The sequence below is a fragment of the Dermacentor variabilis genome, chromosome 9 (assembly GCF_050947875.1).
Source record: "Dermacentor variabilis isolate Ectoservices chromosome 9, ASM5094787v1, whole genome shotgun sequence".
NCBI lineage: Eukaryota > Metazoa > Arthropoda > Arachnida > Ixodida > Ixodidae > Dermacentor > Dermacentor variabilis.
Window position 1 is genome coordinate 66299941 of NC_134576.1, and position 24303 is coordinate 66324243.

The 24303-nt window shown below is 46.3% G+C and overlaps 1 long non-coding RNA gene across 1 annotated transcript; it reads right to left on the reverse strand.

The window, feature by feature from the left end:
* Positions 1 to 18985: 18985 nt before the first annotated feature.
* LOC142558040 (uncharacterized) lies at positions 18986 to 21586 on the reverse strand. The gene is made up of 3 exons (XR_012822933.1): positions 21485 to 21586; positions 19332 to 19404; positions 18986 to 19210 (listed from the first exon to the last, which is right to left on the reverse strand). It is a non-coding gene; the product is annotated as an uncharacterized LOC142558040 (long non-coding RNA).
* Between the last annotated feature and the right edge of the window lie 2717 nt (positions 21587 to 24303).

Sequence of the window (24303 nt, forward strand, 5' to 3'; positions counted from 1 at the left end):
CCTGACTCAGGTTGCGATGTGCGGTGCGTATTTTCTACTACCGTCTCTATTTGGTTTGCGCGTTCGCAGAATGCCCGTGTTTGTAATAGAGAAACAAGTGACAGGATTTACAAGGATGAAAGCTCGATAATTAGCCAAAAAGAATGAAAAGGTTGGAGGAGCAGCGCACATCCCAGCCAGAACTATAGTTGAGGTGAATTGAAATTGAAATCTAACTCTTTTCCTTGTTCATGCTCATGCATGTCTCACTGACTTCCTGTTCGTTCACAAACACGTACTAACTCGCCGAGAAAACATTCTTTTTTAGTTAAGGCTTGAACAATAGAGCGCCTGTGCTCAATTCCAATTACAAAATTACGGAATGCTTTACCAGGTTTCGGATCTAATAAAGGGTATTGGGAGGAGCACGAACACTGCTTTCGAGATGCGCATTCTTTAGGAATAAATGGACACCGAACGTAAGTTTCTGCCTGAACTTTAGTGAGCGAATACATGTGCATTTCGACAAGTTCATGTGTCAATGAAAAGTGTTTCTTGCTGTTCCTACGCTCGCGTAGAATTTGTAACTGTTACGTTTATGCTGTCTTAATATTTGCAGCTGGGCCAGCAGAATGCGTATGTTCCGTTAACAAATGTTTTCGACGCGATGAATGACAGCCATCAATTTCTTCAGGCGCTTATAAATTATAGGCGAACGCCCACAGTGATGTTCTATGACACCACCTCCAAATTCGGTATACAAATACAAAATGCTTTAGGATGCTAAACGTGTGATTTGCGGTAATTTTCTTGAGAGAACTAGCTCGGTAGTTTTCTACCGAAATTAAAGAGCTTCTAATGCAGTATTGCTAATAAATAAGCTCTACAATTTACAATTTTAGAGGCCACGCCTAGGCTTCGCGGCGGCGGCGCTAGGTGTGCAGCGTGTTAATAGGGAAGCGCGAGAAAGACTCCCGTCGCAAAGCATACCTCACTCGTAACGCTTTACGACGATGGCAATACGTTGTGTCACTGTATTAATTCAATGCTAAACGAATAGATAGTCATCGCGAGATAGGTGTTCTGGCAAATTGTATCCTATTGTATCGTACCTTAACCCTTCGCCAGGACAGGACAACAAACCAGAATCATCTATTCAGGTTAACCTCCCAGCGTTTCCCATTTCGTATTTTTCTGTCTCTCGTTGCCTGGACCTTACCAAAGGGTCATGTGCGTAATTGTGGATAGCCAAAATTTATAGTGCTCTGGCAACACTGGCCGCGTCCGCCATGTTTTCAGATGCGCTGCTGCGTAGCGCTTGTATAATGTACTGCTGCGTGATCGTCGCCGTGTGGCTATTGAGGACTCTAAAATGCAACAGTCGCCTTCATCATCCTATGAATGATGTACAGCAAGGTTCACACAAGTGAATTTTATTTTATTTACCAATTTTCTTGCGCTTGTCGCGTAAAAAAAAGCTTTACTTGTGGCCTCTACTGCCAACCTAATTAACCTTTTGCTGCTAACTCTTTGTTCGCATATAGCAGCGAGAAGCATTTCGAGAACAACACAGAGCACCAATTAAACAGCATCTAGGTGTGTAGCTATGCCGTCGAGCAAACAGCTTCGATTTGTCACGCACTCCGTCAAGATGCCAGATGGCGCGCTGCTCCAGCTAGATGGAGGGGTAGAGAGTTTGAATAAACCGCATTGATCAACAGAAAAAGCATATTTATGGATCGGGTCTTTGTAGCACATTTTTTTTTCATTACAACTTATGTCGAAGGAATTTGTGTATGGCTTTTTCCCAAACAAGTCCAGTTTCAGATGCCATAGAAACAAAGGACTAGCGACAGACTTCTACTGTAGAGGGCACAGTGAAAATATGGAGCCGGATGGGCTCTTTGACAAGCCCCCAAAGATATTTTTTTCAGTTCGCTCTCCTGTGAACGAGGCCATCGGGAGCACAAATAAAACCCACGACCTCTAGCTTAGCAGCATATGCTCCATGCAATAAGCCACCGCACCGGTTGTGCCTTTTTGGGAACGTGAAGAGTTAGGCATGCGGATCGAGACTTGTTAGAATGAGCACGCCCTAAGATTTGCCTTTCGTTCAGCGCATTGCGTCTGAGACTATTGTGGCAGTAAACGGCTTACTTCAACTAACCTTGTATTATTATATTCGCCTGTACAGGACGCAGCAGGATGTGAGAATGAAATTGCTTCTAAGCATGGATACCACTTCCTCGAAGATGCAGCGACAAAAATTTATGAAAGTTATTGACTGAGGGTCATCGTTTATAGTCTTCAGGTTAGAGACTTTTTAACATTCCTTTACTTTACATTATCTCTCTCACGCCTGCGCACAGAACCAAACGTGGTAGCCTGAGTAAGAAGTATATTTTTCAACGTTGCCACCACTATGAGCCTGTAAAGAGTGACCACGAACAGCGGATGCAAACACTAATGACAGGGAACAAAAATTGAGGGCTGAGGGCTTTCACCAGCCGAATCCATCGTCTGATTGTGGAACACGCCGCGATGTCTCACAATTTAAACCACCTGAGAATTCTTAATATGAATATAACTGTAGCAACACGGTGACGGGTGACTGAATTTCTAGCATCTCCCCAAAGCTGCTAGAGGGCACGGGGGTGTCTTTCAGACGCTACTCCTACGTTGTAATAACTTTTCTGCGCACCTGTACACTACAACACCGAAACGTTGCGCGTTATTGTGCGGGTTTACCCGGGCACAACTAACGCATCACTTGGACCAGTGGCATGTGCTAAAGATGGTTGTTGCTCGATGGGTGCCTTAGGGATGAGCCATAATATTACAAGGCGCAGCATAGACAACGACCAAGACGAACAACAGTAAAACACCAACAGTGGCAGAAAGTGTGACCCATGTGCTTTCGCACGTCTCTAGCCGAATTGAAAAGCATGAGGAGCCAACAAATACAGTTCACCTGTGTTGGCGCAGCAGCACATGGATGAGCAGCGAGGCGGAAACAACGTCGTAGAATATCTCCTTGTTCTCAGGCCACTCGTAGCCTTGGAGCGTGAGCTCACCCCACTTGTGTTCGCGGAGTTCCACGCAGACTCGGCATAGAATGCGGTTCCAGAGGTCCAGGTCGGGCACAATCCAACAGCGCTTCTCGTTGGGCTCCCAGGTGCAACAACGCTCGAATCCCATACCGCGGCAAACGTCTCCAGTGGCAGCACCTAGAACATCGTCGCATACAGCAGTCGTACGGGCAGCTGGAAACGTCGGGCCAGTAACAATAGGATTTGGGGCACGGCACTTGCCAGCTTAACCATTGCATACGCAAGGACAAATGGATGGAGAAAGTCTACAAAGGACGGGCAATTCACTATCACACCGATACGTGGCCTCACTAAAAGCAAGCACTTCTCTTTGAGGTGCACACAACTTCCACGCGCAAGAATGCTTTAAGCAGATGTCGAGGCCACCGTCACCAGAGCCATCGCCTGCGGCACCACTGCTCTCATTCCTCACAATGGTAGCTGCATTGCGTTGCACCAAGGGCGAACCAGGGCTTGGGACCCAACATTCTATGGCGGCAACAAAACGGAGCCCCAGCTCTTTTCAGCCTTGGTTGAAGATGATGTCCGAGCACTGCAGGAGGACGCGAAGGACAGCATATTTTTGGCTGTTGCGTCGAGCAGGAGGTACTTTTAGATCCGCTAATTCCGCGTGCATGGCACTATACCATGGACATGCTAGAATGATCCTCAGGATTTTCGAACGTCCTAAGGACGTTCGAATTACCCGTTTCGAACAGCTGGTCGACATATGTAGGACCATGGTGGTCCAATGGGCTGTTAGAGAGAACATAATTATTCTCGAGCTACTTCACTAATTCATGATTTCTTACGGCACATAATGCAATTTACTAATTGTAGCCCGTGAGCTTGCAAGGCATATCGACTTGGAATAAATTTCCAGAACTACGCCACCTTGGAGATAGGCACCATGAAACACGCTGTAAAAATGCCCTGCTGTTCCTCTTACTTTTTTTAACACAGCGCTATTCATGCATTCAAGCACAAAATTAACTGGAACGGCGATGTGTTTCATCCAGCCCTTTTGGGAAATAGTTTTTAGAAACTGTCGTAATCCTGGAAATTTGAAGCGAATGCATCTTGCAAACTCACCTGCTACAATTTGTAGATTGAAGTATGTGCCGTAAAATGTCTAATTAGAAATCAGAAATTTTCAGTAATTAGTTGAGTGTGTGTTTCGATTTCCCGAGCCCCATAGCGGCATGTGTTGGCCCGCGTGAGCCAGCTGCAGCGATTTCAAGCCGGGCCCGTATCTGGCCCAGCACCGAAAGACCCGGGCCTGCCCCGCTTCGGTTTGACCCATTCGCCATAAGGAAGCATATCCAGTTCCAGATTCTTGTGAAGGTGGTAACCGAACACTTAGAGGCTATTATTAGATTACTTGATATGAAAACACATACGTACAATCGATACAGAGAAAATATGGATTGTGAGCAATCTGGCAAGCTGGAAGCTGCCATCGAGACGATCGCAACACCTGCGTGCTCTTTAGGAAGGAGGATGTAGGAAAAGAAAAGAAGCAACATAAGGAGTGCAAGTGACAAATTTCATTGCCTCATGCATTCCGCTGCGGCTCTTGCTATAAAAAGAAAAATAAGTACATAAAAACATGACCGTTGATTACGATATTCATTATTGCAAACTTTAAGTGCAGCCATTTAGGTAATTTCAGTTCGCGACATATTGTGGCAAGGAATTTGATGCTGTACGACAGGGTCCTCTAGGCGACCGAGCTGAGAGACTGCTCGGGCAGCTCGTTTAGCAGCTGTGGCAGACGAAGCACTGCTACCGGTTGCGTCGCTCATTGTTCAGAAAGAACGGGCTGGCACTAATTTGTATTAGGATTATATTGTCACGTGGTAATGACAGTAAAGAACGACAGAGTGTCTAAACTGTAAGTTGCAAATTTGCCCGTTGTGTGAACTTGTGCGCAGAAAAGCAAGCAAGAATAAAGTACGACAGCGGCGCGTGAAGTCAGTGACCATTGAAAAACTGAAATGCAGGTGAAGCGCGTCGGCTCTTGTACATGACTCGTCGAAGGTTCCAGAGAGATCGCTGATACCCGCGTGGCTTCCAGGCAGTACAGGGCGATCGACGTCGCGTATACAATCACATTACAAAAAAGCTTTGGTCACAGGAGCCAACGGATAGAACTATCGATAAAATTCGATAAACTTCTGATAGATACACGCGCCTCGTGCGCCGAGGAATAACATTTAAGATTTGTCAGCCGACGAAAAGCAGTGACCCAAGAAAGATGGCGTGAGCAGATGACGCGCGGTACTCTGGTTCCATCTCGTAGCGATCGCCGCACAACACGTCGTGCGCGGCAATACACCTTTCTCACGCTTTTGCCGTACCCTCCTCCTCTGCTTTCCGCCCCATAGTTATGCTTCACCCTCCCCCGCTTTCCTCCTCGCGCTCTGCTCGCTGTCGCCGCATTTTTTTAAAAGTTTTCTGCATTTATTCATTTTTATTCATGATTTTGTTCCCCTTTGCGCTCCCCGTTGCGCCTTCACCCTTCAATTTTGTGTTCGTTCGCTTGGTTAAGCCCACGCCGAACACTCACCGCAGCAAAGAGAACCTAAGGGCTGCGCTCTTTTAAAAAAAAATTGTTCGCCATATTTGTACGTTAAAGCGCGATATGAACGTACCGTACGACACTTTATAAACCCACTATCGAGAACCACTATGTGAGTATGAGCGCACTGCAAATAGTTAGGCGGCAAACCATGGAGAAGGCAGATGTCATCGCCGATAGGCATTTCCTCAAAAATTAGAATCTCAAGCAACCATTGCAATGTTCAGTGATACAACACAAGCCAATAAACTTGGCGCTAATTTAAATATAAATACTATGATATATTCATTTTCAGGAAAATCACAACAGACTGTCACTAGAAGTTTTTTAGCCCCAATAAACAGAAATTGGTCGCATGCAGGGTAAACGCTCATGTGCAATAGGAGTGTCACGCGGAACATGCCATATTTACTGAATTGTACGACTTCTTCATATTGCTGTCAGTTTTCCAGTTGAGGATTTAGGAATCAGTTTTGCAACAAGGGTTATAAAAACAAATATGGAATATACATTAGTTTGAGCAAATTAGCCAGCACAGTGCATGCAAAGCGTAGACAAGATGGTGTTTTTCCCGTAAATACTGGATGGATAAGCTTGTGTGTTAACTCACAGGGAAGCCGCGTAGTACCAAAAACATACACAAGGCAGTTAGCATGATGGTTGAGCCCCATAACATCTGAAAATACCACTCAAAACGTAAAATGCACTGAGAATGACATTTTTTGCGTTGTGGTATTTTCCCTACCTCTTTTACTAATGTTGCAAAAATTTGTTACATCCGCACTGGCGCAATCTGTTTATCTAAAGACGGTATACATTTGAAAGTTTAAATTTAAGTTATGCCATAAACTACGGTAGAATCTTCCAAACACGTGATAAATAAAAGAAGCAATTAAATAAAAACCAACAGCAAGTTACATTATGTCTTAGCACATATTTGCGGATGAATGCTCTAGAATATTTTGCCCCCCATCTGATTTCATTTCTCTAAGAACGGAAATAAAATTTCGTGCTTTTACATTCAATTCATCCCACACAAGGCAACAGAAAGCGGCACATCAATGACTCTCGAAATCTACACATCTTTGTGCTGAAAAAAAATATTATTAACGACACTGCCTTTGGGCATATCTTCTGCTCTCATAAAAGTTAACCAGTTCTACCGAATTGTTCCTCATTCATTCCTCTTTGAGGAAAATATTCTAAGCGAAGGGTACTTAGCGCAACTGAAGACAGTCTAGGGAATTGTTTTCCAGCGAGTCTCCAATCATATAAACAGCTTACAATCTATTCAACGCCATGTGTACGATCAAAAATACCTGAAAACGATCACCTCTAGGAACCTGAGGTCTTAATAACCTCGAAGCAGTGTTGACCATAGTTTTCCGGTTTTGCGAAAGTGAGACAATTTTTGTAGAACATGACCCAAGATGGCTATCGAAGTTATCACGATTAACATTAATGCACGTACTTTAGCGACACAGGGTAATGCCGAAGGTAGATGTATTTAGAATATGCAGGGGTAGTTTTGATATTTCAATTGCTTCCTGTATATGGGATATAAGCAGTCTTCGTGATTAGCACATTTCCCAATGAAGTTCAATCACCATAGTTGGTCCTCATGGCAGGGCGCCCTTACAAAAATACCTAGCAACATTTTTAGGCCTTCTTTAGACTATCGTTACTGGAACCTACCAACGGTTAATTGAAATCGTTTCAGTGGGCTAAAAGTTTCTTACCAACTCCGTAGTGGCATACTAGGAAGAATTGTCCACCTACATTGATTTGAAACATTCACAGGCTGTCTGTCAACTTCCTACTAACTGTCTAGAAACACGATTCATTAGACCTATTAACATTTACTGAAGTATGTTCATAGGCTGTCTGCGAACTCCCTATGAATTATTTAGAAACATTATTTTAGGCCTCCCATTGAAGTTCATTAAATTGAAGCATGTTCACACAGTAACGATAAACATCCCATTAACTTACTATTGGTTGCTTTAGACACCCTAGTAACATTGTGCCAGCATTGGCCGCCTATAATAGAAGCATGTTTGTAGACTATCAACATCCTACCAGTATTCTACAAACCGCTTTTCAAGCCTCGTCATGATTCAAATATTTGAAACCTCCTACTTTTAACGAAATTACTACGCACTATCACCTGGGTAGGAGGACCTATCCTCCCCCTCACGGCAAACTGGCTAGACCTCTGGCGTCCACTTTATGCATGCTTCAGACTAAGTTCTATTCAAACCTTGCCCTTTTCGACCCGATCACTCCAGAGGCTTTTAGCTCTACTTCCCCAGACTGTGGAGCTGTCAGCAATCTCGCACACATGCTCTGGCGATGCCCCTCTTTACAGGAACCCAATCGCATCATGGAAAAAGAATGTAGCTCTGCCATCCAGAGCTCAGAACTTTCACGTCAAACTTCGGCTGTCCGGAGAGCCCACGATGCGGCGGTTAGGCTCGGCCTACCAGTCTCCACGTGGGAGCGGCCCACAGCTCTGCTCTGGGGCAAAGTTTCTCAGGACCTTGTAATTAAATTTCTTTGTCTGTACCAGCATTTCCCCTTTAGACATTCTAGAAACATTGTCCACAATCGGTCAGTTCAACAAAAACAAGTTCAACGCCGCTTAGAAATTTACACTAACCTGCCAGTTTATAGCTTTATATCACCCGGTATACCAGTGCACCAAGCTATAATGGTCAGAGCAGCAACTATTTATTTCATTTTTGGAGCCGCATCAACGTTGAGTCGCCTTATGTATATGTTTATGCAATATTACTGCAGTATTGATATACTAGCTAACTCTTGATGGGATGTGCGGCTGGAGCCACAGCTGTGAAAGCTGTGCAGCTGTGAAAGGAGCTACTGCATATAAAGGTGTGACAAAATGGAAACGTTGTCAAGATTGCATCAGGCATTTATTACATTATTCAGTCAAACTTGGTAACAGCAGAAATGGGACTGTAGTTACGTGAAGCTTCTTCGGCATTCTGGGCGTTAGTTGCAATTGCACGGGAGCTATAATGCATGTTTATTTTTGTCAGCTTCTTGAGAGATTCTTGATGTTGTATCCTGAAAGAAAAAGGAAGTAAGTAGCAATTAGCTGTGCATTACTGTCCGGCACTCAGATGTCTGCTTTAAACAGGAAAAAAAGAAAATGATTTAGGCTCGCAGGCGTGAAAGTATACGCTACCTATTTCACGACCTCTCGTCCTGTACAGCCTGAGAAGGAGGGAGCAAAGAATGAGTTCATGATCATACATTATTTACAACAAATTGAAAAAAAATTATGGGGTTTTACGTGCCAGAACCACATTCTGATTATGAGGCACGCCGCAGTGGAGGACTCCGGAAATGTCGACCCCCTGGGGTTCTTTAACGTGCACCTAAATCTAAGTACACGGGTGTTTTCGCATTTCAACAAATTAAGTCATAGCACCTCTATGAAAACCTAGTGTTTGTACGCTTCGTGTCTATAGCCACTTCAAACAAACCTCATGACATGGCGAAGTTCAAGTGTGCAAGAAAATCATTTTTAAAACATTTCACGTCATTATAGTTAGCCCTTGTAACAACCTGCCAAAATGCTCCGTGGGAAACGGAAATCAAACATATGTTTGTGAAAAATGATGGAAAAGCACATACCTATTATGATTTGGAGACATAACTTCGGCACGGCTTTCTTGAGGATCAGCTCGTCACTACTGGTGCTGTGTGAAGTTTAGGACACGGACAGCGACAATATTAAATCGCTATAGCTGCACAGGACATTGAATGGCAGCTGGCGGAGTAGTTAGAGAAACGTTCTCAAGCAAATGGCCAGAGACAATTCGGCCCACAGGGAGGCAGCCAAAGTAGTCCGGCGTCGGCGTCGACGTCGGCACCATCGTACGTCTTCGAAGAAGACGCATGCACGAAGTGACAGTACCCACTCCTCTGCGGTGCCAGTTAGCCGCGCCGCGAAAGGGCCCACCACTTCCACGAAGGAAGCAGAAAAGACTATCTTTAGAGGAATGGCCTACGCTACCGAGCCGCTCCCTTGCGAAAGAACCTCAGAAGGTCGGGGCCCCACCTGATCCTTCTCCGGCCATGGATGATTCACCTAAAACAGACCGTCAAGTCATCTCGGTGCTACGTTCTCTCATGGAGGCCATTCGAGCGCTTTTAGTGGACATGAGGACACCATCTGCTCGAAGCGCACTTAAAGTGTTGGACGCCTTAAGCCCAGTGCTTGCATCCCTCAACTAGAAAGATGGCTACTCCTACCCCATCCTTCCGGAAAGAAGTCAAAGCAGCGTCCGTCATCCAGTGGAACGCCAGAGGGCTAAAATCACGAATTTCAGATTTTCGTCAGTTTGTCTACACCAATGGGTTTCCACTCATCGTCATTTGTGAGCCCAACTTGTCGAAACCAATAAGACTGTCAGTATACGAGTTTATCATCTCATCAATAAACGGTGCATGCAGCAAAATCGTCGTTTTTGTTCGTCGTGAACTCACCTATGTTTTGCAACCAATTGCGCCCCACGACGACAATCAATATATATGCATCACAGTTAAAAAGAACAAACTCTTGTTTACTCTCATAGGCGTGTATATATCGCATTCCAGCAATTTCGATACCAAAAGATTTGCGGATATCTTGAGTGTTTGTCCCGCCCCATGGGTCATCATAGGAGATTTCAATGCACACCATCCAGCATGGGGAAGTACAAGGACAAATGCAAGAGGACGAATATTAGCAAGTATCGCCCACAACTATGGCCTTACTCTCCTGAACGATGGTAGCCCCACCTTTCTTCGAGGCGTGACATACGGCAGCTGCCTCGACCTTGCTTTCGTCTCCAACTCTCTCGCCAGATGTGTGAAGTGGTTTCCAGACATTGAGACACATGGGCGTGACCACATTCCCACCTATCTGAACATCAAAGGCTTGTCGTCTACATCAGGCTCACGGAATACCATTCGGACGATTCAATGGGCCAACTTCAAATCTGAGATGGAAGATGCCTGCCGCGAGGGCCTACCCTCTGGGTTAGAGCAAACGATTAAAATGACGGTGCAAAACGCCACTCGCATGATGACGATCTCTTCCACGCGAAATGACTTCGACATAGAATTAGAGCGACTTCGAGCGCTTCGTCGCCGGGCGGAACGTCGATATCGACGTACAAAATCAATCCATGACCTTAGGGCAGCCAGGAGGATGCAAAAGAAGATTCAGCGTCGTATGGTTAGATTAGCGTCGGAACGGTGGGCAACGTTTTGCCAGACACTCGACCCCCGCAAGCCACTGTCTCACATTTGGAAAACGGTGCAAGGTCTGCGTTGCCTTCCGGAACGGCGTTTTCCATTCAAGGCGCTAGCGCTTTTCCAAGGGCGGCAAGACATCGATGACGCAGAAGACTTTTGTGCGCGGATCGCAGACCAAGCGGCTCGTCCAGATCCTCCAGCCCGAGGTGACGTCCCCCATTCCCGTGATTGCCGCATGGACCTTCCTTTTACAATGGAGGAGCTCGAAGCGGCACTAGCTCTCTGCAGGCGCTCATCATCTCCGGGTCCAGATGGTATATCACACCGGGCCTTGTGCTATCTCGGAGAGTCCGCACGGATAGAATTGTTGAGCCTTTACAACTCCTCATGGCAGGAGGGAAATGTTCCTGACGAATGGAAAGTAAGCCGCCTGGTACCACTCTTAAAGCAGGGCAAATCCCCATTAGAACTCACCTCTTACCGCCCAATAGCACTGGCCAGCTGTGTAGGAAAGATAATGGAACGGATGATCCTTGGCCGGCTGGAATGGTACCTTGAATTTTACAAGATTTATCCGCTTTCCATGGCTGGTTTCCGACGTGACCGCTCTTCCATCGACAGTGTAGTTGATCTCGTTTCATATGTCCAGCACGAAAGGTCCCGTAAGCGTTTATCTGCAGCTTTATTCTTAGATGTGAAAGGGGCATACGATAACGTATTACATGAGGCCATTCTCGACGCTCTTGCGACGGTTGGCCTAGGTGGTCGAGTTTTTTTGTGGATTGCAAGTTACCTGTCTGCAAGATCATTCTATGTGTTAACTGACGATGGCCCAACTACGCGACGCTATACCAGCAGGGGCGTTCCTCAAGGCGGTGCTCTCAGCCCGACGCTATTCAACCTCGCTCTTGTTGGACTTGCTGAATGCTTGCCAACTACCATCAAGATTTCAACATACGCTGACGACATCTGTGTCTGGACTTCGGCAGTCACACGTCCTCAGATACGTGCGCAACTTCAAAGAGCGGCCACTTTGACAGCGAACTACTTGTGTAAACAGGGTCTCAGCATTTCACCTGAAAAATGCGCACTAGTCGCATTTACTCGGAAACCGATGACGCCTTATATCATCTCAATCAATGGGCGGACCATTTCCTATGTCCGAAACCACAGATTCCTTGGCGTCATTATTGACCGAGACCTCTGTTGGAGCCCACACGTGGCCTACATGAAACGGCGCCTGACAGCTACTTCCCAGTTGTTCAAATACTTGACAGGGAAGACGTGGGGGATGTCAGTAGACGCAATGCTTAAACTCTACAGAGCTCTCTTTCTCGGTTCTTTAAGATACAGTCTACCTGTACTGAACAACACCTGCAAGACAAATATTCGTGTTCTGCAGGCAGTACAAGCTCAAGCACTCAGAGTCTGCCTTGGTTTGCCCAGATGTACGTCAACAGAGGCGACTCTTGCGATTGCTCGGGACCATCCAATGCGAACTCACATTACGGTGGAAGCCCTGAGAACGCACATCAGACATTTTGCACGTGCCCCCTATCACCACCTTGCAGCACTACCTTCAGACAGGCACCAATCATCATTCTCTAAAACTATCAACAAGTACAACGACAAACTTCCCTCGGGCTTCACCGCTGCATCTAAACCATCGATACCCCCTTGGTGTCTTATCAGCCCCACAGTACATCTCAGTGTACCAGGAATCGGAAAAAAGTCTGAACTGTCGTCGCCTGTCCTCAAAAAACTGTCTCTGCTTCTTCTGCACGAGAGGTACGCGGACAGTGAACACATTTATACTGATGGTTCCACAAACATCCAGTGTTCGTCCGGTGCTGTGGTTGTCCCAGCAAAAGCTATTACCATCAGCTTTAGGACTGACCACCCGACAACATCGACATGTGCTGAACTAGCTGCTCTTCGCGCTGCACTCCGTTTCGTCAGTCGGGAGCCACCTCGACAATGGTCCATCTTCAGCGACTCAAAGGCAGCCCTACAATCTGTACTATCAGCTCTGCGTCGCGGGCCATTCGAACAGCTCGTATTCGATATTAGATGCCTACTCCATACATCACAGGAGAAAGGACACCACGTGACGTTTCAGTGGCTGCCAAGTCACTGCGGCGTCACTGGAAACGAAGACGCCGATAATGCAGCTCGGGCAGCTCTTGAAGACGCACAAGAAGAGTCCATACCGCTTTCACGATCCGACGCAGCTAGCAGACTTCGAGTGCTTGTACAGGAGATGACGCTCTCTTCATGGTGCACACCAAACAGCCAGACCAACCAGAGCAACCGTCAATACCACCTGCCCTCTTTGATGCATCTCTATATGCCAACTGGACTCCGCCGAAGCGAGGCGACTCTGCTTTATCGCTTATGGTTAGGGGTGGCTTTCACGAAATCTTACTCATTCCGCATTGGAATGGCCGACAACGCTCTCTGCAATGCCTGTCTTTGCGAGGAGACGCTGCAACACATTCTGTGCGACTGTCCTGAATATAATGTTCAGCGACAGTCCCTGGCATCCGTTCTCGCGCACCTTGACACTAGACCATTGTCCCTCGACACGATTTTCACATGCCGCCGACAGAAGACATCGCAGGTGAAAGCGACGAAGGGACTACTTCAGTTTTTGAAAGAGACGGGATTGGACAAGCGGCTCTGACAGTGTTATCACGTACAATGCCAGATTGATAGACTCTACCGGACGATGTTTGTGTGCTGTGCTATGTGCTCTCTCTCTCTCTCCCCCCCTTCCCCATCTTTCATCGCACCCATCCCTCTCCCATGTGTAGGGTAGCAAGCCGGTTACGCTAAACTGGTTAACCTCCCTGCCTTTCCTTCTATACTTTTTCCTTCCTTCCTTTTCCTTCCTTCCAAGAAATGAAGAAAATACCATGGGCTTCGCAAGCATGGTGCTGGTTGACTATTTATTCACAAATTAAGCTTCCACGTGTGCCTCGAAAGCCGTATTGCATCGAAGAAACATCCCCAGCACAGAACAAGCAAAAACAGCACCAAAATAGCTTAGTTATTGCTACAAAACGTGAACACACCTAGATCGCTCCGACTATACCAAGCCGGCGTGGCAAAAGGACTGCTGTCGTTGACGGTGGTCGCCTTTGCCTCTAATCTAACTACTTGCAAATTTGGGCGCATGCGCGAGAGAAGCATGTGACATTCTTGCCACCCACCCGCTTCCGCTTAACCACCGTGGCAGCCCCTCTTTAAGCCGGGCCATGCGCAACTTGTGAGGGTTAAATGACACCAGGACATTCCTACTCGGTGACCGGTGTGGCGGACCTTCGTGCGCGGCGCATCCCCATCTTGGGGGACTGCACTTAGAGGGAGGAATGAAGCCTGTGGCTGAGGTCAAAAAAGAACCTGACAAGAACGCAGGCCTAATTTTCTTATGCGGTTAGGGGCTCCATTGTTTTATTTTTTGGAGACAATTGTTCTGAAGACCGACTTTTCCTCCAAATGTAATAAAAATTTAAAAAATATCCTGTAGAATATCTTTCAATTAGCATTTGGCGCTTTCAAAGACAAAAAAATTGCTTCATGACGCCCAGCGCAACAAAATGCTGAAAGATACTATTGCCATGTAGTAGTACTTTTAACTTCATGAGACGTCCAAAGGGTGGAAGCAATTAAGTTACCGGGCTTCACGTGCTCGAAGCACGGCAAAAGCACAGCCTTTGATCTTCTGGGTCTTGGGACTCTTGGTACCATGGAATGCCGTAATTACGAATGCCTTAATTAAGGCCACCTTATCGGATCTCAGAACTCTGTCGCCGTGTTATGCGAAGGCAATGAATATTACGAGTGCGTATTTATCGCTTTTCGTACAGTTTTCTTACAGCAAGCAGAAATCGCAATGCAGGAGATCACTTTACATTTGTAGTTACTTAGCGTTCGCGTTGGTGCAACGCCCCAATAGTTTGCTTTAATGTGAAGGAGCCATCGATAGGAGGAAGGTACGAAAGCGTGCAAATAGGGACGCCGACGAAGCTACTTTTTTTAATATAGTAAGGATTATTTTATTTTTTTCCCAGAAAGTTGACACTTGCAACGAGTTTAGCTTCTTTTTTTGGTCTTAGACTTTCGCACTTTCTCGGGTCTCTAAGCAGCAGCAGTATTTTGCAGAATTTTGGATGTTTGAGAGGCAGCGTTCGAGCACCATGTACTCCGAGTTCGGGCTTTTTTTCTTCTCTTTTACATACACGCACGGAACGATAATGCATCGCCTCTACCCGACGCTCCACAGCTACCTCTGCCCACTTTGCAACGTACCAGACACTCTGGCACACTTGCTCCTGGAATGCCCGTGGCAGGAAGGGAGCGAAATACAACCAGAAACGCACGCAAAACGAGCAATAGAAGCAAACGTCCTATTTGAAACGTGGGAGGCCAAGCTAACCCTCGGGGACCTGGAAGACCAACGACAACTCGTCGCCAGGGCCAAGAGAGCAGTCGAAGCCAGAGGGTTCCTGGACTAAGGAGCCTTCCCACCTTAGGGTGATACCCGACCTCGCTCGGGACACTGTTTCGTTTAATAACCGTTTCTCTCTCTTACCAGAGACAGTGACACTACTGTGCCGACATAATCCAGCTCAGGACGTACTATCTATATCCAGGAGTTCACGGACCTGAGTATATCGTTCCAAAGCTAGTTGGTGGCCCTGCATTAGCAGTGCATAGTAAGGGCCGATTTACGCTCGCGGCGCACGCCGCACCACCAGCCTGCCGCACGCGTGTGGTCACGCGAAAGATTGCACATATCGCACACTGGTGCACAAATGTCGGTTTACACTTGATGCGCACATGAAGTGTAAACCGAAATTTGTGCACCAGTTTGCAAGATATGCAGTTTTTAGCAAGACCGCACGCGTGCGGAAAGCTTTGGGGTGCGGCATGTGGGGCTCGAGTGCAAATCGGCCATAAGGCCGGGCAAAAGCAGTGCGTCTTGCCAATTGAGTGCGCGGAAGAGCTGCACGGTACCCCGCCATCGTCCCACCGTGTAGCGCAAGCTGATTTTCTCGAACTGTGCTGACGTCACCGCATGCTCACTTTGTCCGGTCGAACCATTAAGAAATTTAGTTTTAATAACAGCTGACTAACATATTTCTTTAAACATTTTAGTAGCACTCCGTCAACATATCGCCGCCGACTTGGATTTGAAACGTGTTTGCGTATACAAAGGAAGTAATTGTGGAACAACCACGGAATATTTATTTCAACTTCTAAAGACGCTATGCTAAAAACTGCCTTAAAAAGAAACTTCAATTTCTAAACGCATATTTAGAAGACATTCTTTAGAAAAAGTAACTAGGCTGTCTTTGGACATTGTACATACAGGTGTTACTGGATTGTACATGTAAATAGGATGTCATTAAACTCAGTAGGAAGTTGTTGGAAATTCTGAAGGCTGTTAATAAACATTTTTGTAAGGGCGACGACTATCCCGAGGACAGCATGAATAGAATAACAAAAAAGGAACGGCTTCGATGAGCAAAAAAGTGGTTTAAGGGTGACAACATGAAGACAATGGGATGACGATGGCGCGACGACGACATAACGACGACGGTACGGCGAGAGTCGGATCACGAAGCTGCAAAGGCGCTGACGTAACGAAGCTGATAGAACGATCACGATGATACCACGATAACGCCATAACGTGGGACGATGTCTGTATGGCGTGGACACAACGATGACGATGACATGACAACGATGGCATAATGACGCTTGAACGACGACAGCCTCATTATCATGGAATGGTGGACAAGGAATGACGTTGGTCCGACAATAACGGCGGCATGCTGACGAAGACATGACAGTACTTCGATGACGTTTCTGAAATGATGACAATGGAACAACAGCGTTACGAGGACGGCAAGACTACAACGGTGTGACGATGGCTGTATGACGACGATGGAATGAACAGGACGGGTTCATGACTGCGACAAGTGACTCACGTGGTGTAAGAAGAAAGACGGATAAAAAAACAAGCAAAATGCTAATGCCAATAAAAAGTGGAGCATATAATGGGCGTGTGTGATCACTGGTACTAGTTCCAAGTGACCGAAGAGGGCCGCTGAAGTACAAAAGTCTGGGCAGCCTATTGGTGATGTGTCGTGGCCTGCCTGTCCCAAGGTTTCCAGAAACCCAGTAACAGCACTGACCCAAAATATATTAAGGCCGCTGTCTTGACATTCTTCAGTTTCGCGGAGTAGAAAATAAAATACCCGAGCTAATACTGACTCCAAGCGAGCCCGCATTTCTTACGCCTTGCTTTGGCCTAGGGCCAATTCAGCCATCGCTAATCCGACCCGAGCTCGGCCCAAGTCCATCCAGAGCTCGTACAGTGCTCTACTAGACCGTATATGGGATAGCAACTCGGAAGAGAACACAAGTCGAAATAGAACAGGACCGATAGACCTAGCATATTCTCCACCAAGTTTCTTCATGCCATCGAGCCAACTCCCCAGCTTTTTTATTTTTTATCCCCGTTTGATCTGATCCATACTGCTATTTTCCGGTCTTCTGACGTTATACCTAAGATTTGTCGTCTCATCACTCTTTTCGCGATACTCAACCTCGTCTCTAGCTTATTTGTCAAGCTCCAAGTTTCTGTCCGATATGTTACTGAAGAATGCAATGAATGCAGAGTTTTTAACGACAGTGGAAAGCTGTCAGTGATGGTTTGGCAATGCCTGCCGCCGCACTTCAAGCCGTTTGTATCTTGCAACAATTTTTTTTCTCATGATCGGGGTGCTCGGGTGAGTAACTGACTCAGATAAGCGTACTCCTGCACAGATTTGGAGGCTGACTGGCGATCATGAAGTCTTGGTCACTTCTCACACTATTCAGGATTACTTTTGTCTTCTGCATTTTAATTAACCCTAATCTCAAACTTTATTGGTTAAGGTCTTCAATAATATGTTGTAGTTTATTTGCAGTGTTAGTGAGCCGGACAACGTCATCTACAAACCGAATGTTTTTTTTATGTAGGCTGTTTATCCTCCTAGTCTACAGCTTCAATACTAAGCATGCAGCGAATATCAATGCAGACATTGTGTCTCCATGACTGACCCCTTTCTTGACACTGTCCTACTTTTCTTGCGGAGAAATCAAGGTAGCTGTGAAAACTGTAGATGTTGCCTAAGATGAACACGTATGCCTTCTCTGATCCTTGATTACACAATGTCACCATGACAGGTAGCTATTGATTGAAATGGCGTTTCATAATCTATGAAAGTCGTATGGAGTTTGATTTCTCAATTATGTGATCGATGTCATGTACATGAATGACCCATCGAAGAATATCCCTTCATGAAGCAAGCCTGTTCTCTAGGCTGATAGAAGTGTTGCTTTCATTGTATTGAAGATTGGTGAATCTTTTGTAGAATTATGAAAGCAAATAATCGGCCTAGAATTCTTGCTTAACAATTCCTCAACATCCTCTTTCTGATGGAATAGTATAATGTTGGCATTCCGCCAGCTCTAGTACCCTTGAAGTCGTGCGGCATTGCGTATAAAGCGCCGCAAGCTTTTCAACCATCTGTACTCGATGTTTGATGAAATCGACTCTTATTTTATCATCTTCTGCCGCGTCTTCCCAGGGCATGGCTTGCAAGGCACTTCCAACCATCGCTAGTTGCAGAAGAAGCCTCTGTGTCCTGTTGATCACTACTTCGAATGAGGGTAGTGTGGCTCCTCTGGGTGCAGTATAAGTCAGAATAGAATTACACTTCTTTTACTATATCATCGAAATTTCTGGTGACATTACCCTGCTAATCTTTCACTGCATACGTATTGTCTTGTCCTAGCGCCAAGTTTTATTCTCACTGATATTATGCGGCGGCCATTTTTACTGCTTCCTTAGTATTTCCGACATTATAATTTTTAATATCAGTTACTTCCTTCTTGTTTATACCCTTTCACAGTTGAACAAATTCTATCTCATCTCCAGAGTTAGGCCCTTTCATTCTTTCGCGTCTCATATATCTAAACCTTAAGTCAGACGAAGAGAGATGCTCCTTACCGGACTTGACGCGGCGTTTTCTTGCACGGCAGTACGAAGTCGACAATGACGATGATAGTGCGGAATAATGTTCAGGGTTTCTGCTATCCAAAACAGAGCGCAATAACTTGAAGGCAGCGATGACATCTTCAACGGTCGCCTTGGTGGTTGTGCACATCCTCTGAAGCAAGGCCATGTAGCCCGGAGTAATAATGTTGACGCCTGCGTCCTTCTTCGATTGAGGTGCCATACCTGTGGTGCGAATGAAAAGAGCAGCATCGGGGCCCAGTCAGCAGGCGGAAAATCTGCACATGCTACAAAGGACGAAAGTCCACAAAGTAAAAGTAATTTTGCATTTAGGCACCGCTCGCACCTTTGCACCGTTCGCAAAACGGCGTTGCAAAGCCTCGTGATGCTGCTTTGAAGATAAAAGTTGGTAGCTCAATCTGGAAAACAGGACGAAAGTCATGCGAGTGAGCTTTCATAGCATGAAGTTTGTTGCGCCCTATGGGTGTGGTAAAAAAGAAGAAGCAGACTTGAGCGACACTGCAGAATGACAACATATTTCCCAGCAAAGCTCTTTCTTTCGAACACTTGCATTAAGGAGTTCAATGTTACCTATGAAAAGTTGTCCCGATATGACTCACCACTTGCAAACGCTGCCCACAAATAGCGTTTTCAAGCAGGTGGCTAAATAAAAAATTTAGCAAGGGCGCGTGCTTTGGGCACGCACTTTCAACTTCGCAGGCAACCAACCACAATGTTCCTAGAGAGAATACACACAGTCACAAAATGACGAATAAAGTTAGAGTTAAACAGAGACGAAGACAGGCGTGCGACCTGCGGAACTGTTTCTAATGTAGTTAGGGTGATTCAGGCTCTCGTTTCGGTAGACGGGTATGAATGCGTAATTGTGGTCGGTGGGCGCGACTGCTTGAATGCGTAATTTGCTGCCGGGGCTGTAACTAACACGCGTAGTTTCTCGTTCGCTTACGTATCGCGCATAACGTTCCCTATCTCTTCACGAAATACAAACAAGGCACCTCGCTTAGTTCAATAATGAATCCGGCAAGCCCACGTACCTCGACCAATGCATGAAAAGAAGTAGACAAGGGCCCAGTAAACATTTAGAGAGCTCTCAATTAAGCCAGAAAGGTTAAAGATATGAAACACCTTAAATATCACATGCGCCCCATTTTCACGAAACAAACTTGCTGCGACAGTTCCCCAAGGAAACGGATAAACGCGCTAGATAACGGCTTATAGCACTTGCCTAGTAAAAAATCGCGAAGTCGGTATTTAACTCACACTTGAAGCTTGACTCACAATTTTTAATAAGGGCATCCTATTTTCTTCAACGGATAAGAAAAGAGCATGTTGGGTGAGGGAAGAAACGCGAGCTAATGACATCTTAGTTGAAATCAAGAAAAAGCAATAGGCATGGGCAGGACCTGTAATGAGGGAAGATAACCGATGGTCATTAGGGTGACGGAGTGGATTCCAAGGGCAGGGAAGCGTAGCAGGGAGCGGCAGAAAGTTAGGTGGGCGGATGAGATTAAGAAGTTGGCAGGGACAACATGGCCACAATTAGTACATGAACGAGGTAGTTGGAGAAGAATGGGAGACGCATTTGCCCTGCAGTGGGCGTAACTAGGCTGATGGTGATGATTATACTTTACTTAAAACGATAACTTTGTGGCATGTCGAGGGGGGAAAACTTCCTGCGCGATTCGTAAATACCTCTGCTAAGCTCCGGAAGGCTTACGTTTGTAATTTGCTGTATAGGTTTTATTTAGCCTAATATTTATGCGCTAGTCAAATATAGCATGCCCAGTATCTTCGCCAAACATCAATTTTCTGCGATTCTTGGTTCTTTCAGGGTAGCAGGGAAATTTCGCAAGCGCTTCGCATAACGCCTCTAACCAGGCAGAAATCAGGAATTTAGCGTTCTTCGTGTAGCCCCTCATTAACCCACCCTTCACAACCTGCCCGCAGATCACCCCTAACATGTCCCACGTTATGTGTAAATTTCCATGATAACTCGCATATTACGCTATCAAGTAGTCTTAATCGCACGAAATACCACTTTAAGGTAAACGACGTGCGTTATGTCGTACTCGTGGAATGCGTAGACACCAGCTGTGACGCGAAAGACGCCCCCGCCACTGACATCATCTGAAGTCCTAAGTTGCATTCGATACTTCAGGAGAAAGTACCCGTTTAACCACTTAACATGTATCGGCGCGTCCCCAGAGCAGTTAGCAAAAGCTGCCACATTGCCGGTCACATGACCACATAACTTGCCTTCCACTTGGTTTTCGTACTGCGAATGCCAGAATAAATATGTCTAGGGTTGCTGCACGTTGTTGCCGCTTCTTCACAAAGTTTGTGGCTTTTGACATCGTTTGTTGACGCGCGCATTTATCCCGCTAGCATAAAAGTACGTTTAGCAAGGCCACTTCGCACCATACACAGCTACATGGACAGAAACGAACTTCACGTAGTCTGACGGGCATGGAAGCTTACCGTTGCTGCCTACGTTGCCAAGCCTCGCTGAAGCGTTGCTCTTGCAGACTTACGTTCTGCAGGTCTGCCCCGTCAATAGACAGTGAGACCAGAAGGTAGCTGTCCCACACCCTGCTTGTTGGTCATTGAAAAGAAAAAGAGAGCAGGGTCGAGGGCTATAAGCGTCACTTCTGACGTCACCAGTCCTATTGCTTTTTCTTTATTTAGCGAAAATGGCATCAGTGCCCACATGACCAACCATGACATCACTTCTCGAGGTGATGCCCACTTGCGCGTGTGCATCGGACTACTGTGGCGCATTATCATTTTGGACGTTGCGACAAGCCCGATGTAGGAACTCGGCACGTATCTCATGTTCAGGGGCTGCCGGTCAGCGTTTGGCGATAGAAAATGATGTCATCATTGCGCTTCTGTGATGTTGTGAAGCCAGGCGCACAAGCGAATGACGTGCGATTCAGTAGCTTAGTAGCAGTGGCGTTGTGCCGACGAGCTCCAGGTCTCCGTTTTGATACCGGTCGTGGTTTATGGTGGCGAAATTGAAATAGGTTCTGATTGCGTGTTCATGGTCAAAAGTTGGTCAAAATTCGTATACAGTCCCACACTACGACGTGCCTAATAATCATGTCGCTATTATTGAACATAAAATCCGCAATATTTATTTAATTAAGCAGACTGGAGCCGAAGTCACAAAGCGGGGAGCAGGGCGAGTTGGGGCATACATGTCACAATACGATAGACCCACGGTAAACACGAAACAAACAAGACGAAGAAGATGATGCCATAGTCTGGAACTTCGCAAACAACCATCGCAAAAAAACAACATGGCTTAATGCACTTACTGTCACAACGCATTGCTAAGGAAACTCATCTGTTTATCAGTGAGGCTCAGACATGTGTCACTGACGCAAGTGTTCTTTTGTTTAATTATGTGGAGGATCTCTTACAATCTCCCTATCAGTGCTCGTTTATTCTGCGGCCTATGACGCTTGTGTTAACAAATGCGGAGATATACACCCGCAATTTCTGCAGGTACTTGGCAGGTGCGCACCATCAGTCGTGGAGAGGGAAGCCTCGTGTTCCCTGAGGGTTCCAGGGATACACTGACCAGGTTTGGGCAATGCCCTCTTTCCAACGAGATATTCGAATGCAACAGCTTATTTCAGTTGCGCAAGGCGCCAATTTCACAAATATGATTGGGGAAAGATTTTGTTGCTGTATTGGCCAGTAGTTCCAGCGCAGTTAGGAAAACCGAAGGCCCAAGGCTTTATGTTGAGCCATCACGAGAGGGACCGTAAAACCATTTTTCCCGCCTCCAATAAAACGAAACATAAGCAAGAATTTAATACAGTCGTTATGCAGATAATAACGGTTGACCTCATTTAAACGGCTGTGTGAGGTCTGTCAGAAAACTATCCCACCTTTTTTTTTTGCGGGCACCTGATTGATATGTAAGAAGCGCGCTTGCATCAGGCGACCTCGAACCTTCGTGCACATTCGCGAATTATTTCCAGCCTGCCGATAGCGTCAGTGGCTGGGACGCAGTGTTTTAGTGAGGTAGTTCGCAGTGGGCTCTCGTCGTTTTTTTTTTATTATTGCAAGCAAAATGGCGGAGCGACTGTAGCAGATGAAACCATCCGGAAGATTCAGACGGCTTTCGGTAAGGATGTTGTGAGCAGCACACAGATTAAGGAGTGGTACAACCGGCTTAAAGACGGCCGCACATCGGGGGAGAGCCAGCCACGCTCCGGTCGGCAATCAACATGCCGAAATGACCAGGTCATTGCCGAAGTGAACGCTGAGGTAATGCGGGACCGTCGTGTGACTATCCGAGAAATTGCGGAAGACGTCGGTATCATCACTTTTTCTGCACATTCTATTATGACCGAAGATTTGGCCATGAAGAGAGTTAGGGCAAAATTCGTGCCGAAGCTGCTCAGGCTGGAGCAAAGGCAACTTCGTGTTGAAATCTCACAGGACATGCTGGATTCAACAAACAGTGACGCTGACTTCATGAACATCATTACCGCTGGTGACGAGCCTTCGGTGTACGGGTAATTCCCGGAAACCAAATCCCAATCGTAACAGTGGAAGCATTCCACGTCATCAAGACCAAAGAAGGCGCACTAAGTGCACAGCAACGTCAGAGTGATGCTGACCGTTTTCTTTGACTCCCGTGGTACACCACGAGTACGCACCGCAGGGTCAAACAATCCCCAAAGAGTACTCCTGAGATGTCCTCCGTCGCCTAGGTAGTGCTGTTCGGTGCAAGAGATCGGAGTTGTGGTCAACAGGATATTGGCGCATTCATCGCGACAATGCTCCTGCACATTCGTCGCACTTGATGGAGAGTTTTTTGGCGAAAAACCAGACTACTGTACTTCAACAGGCTGCTTACTCTCCTCTTACTCTTACTCTTACTCTTACTCTCCCTGAGTCTTCTAGCTGTTTTCCAAAATCAAAAGGCCACTGAAAGGAGCGCGATTTCAGACAAGAGAGGACATTATAGTTGCAACGACAGCTGAGCTATACTCCATTTCGAACGAGGCCTTCTCGGAATGCTTCTAACAATGGCAGCACCGCTGGGGGAAGTGTGTGGAGTCGCCAGGAGACTACTTTGAGGGTGATTAGGTTTCCAACGCTTCAGTTATGCCAGTTCTCTTTTTTTTTGGCCAGAGGTCGGATACTTCTTTAACAGACCGCGTACGGTTGAACGCAGTACATTTCTGTGACGTGTAAATACATGGCAGCTACCTAACATCGGCTTCTTAGTCAACCGGCAGACGGAAATCGTGCTTGTTTATATTTTTGTTTGTGCTTCG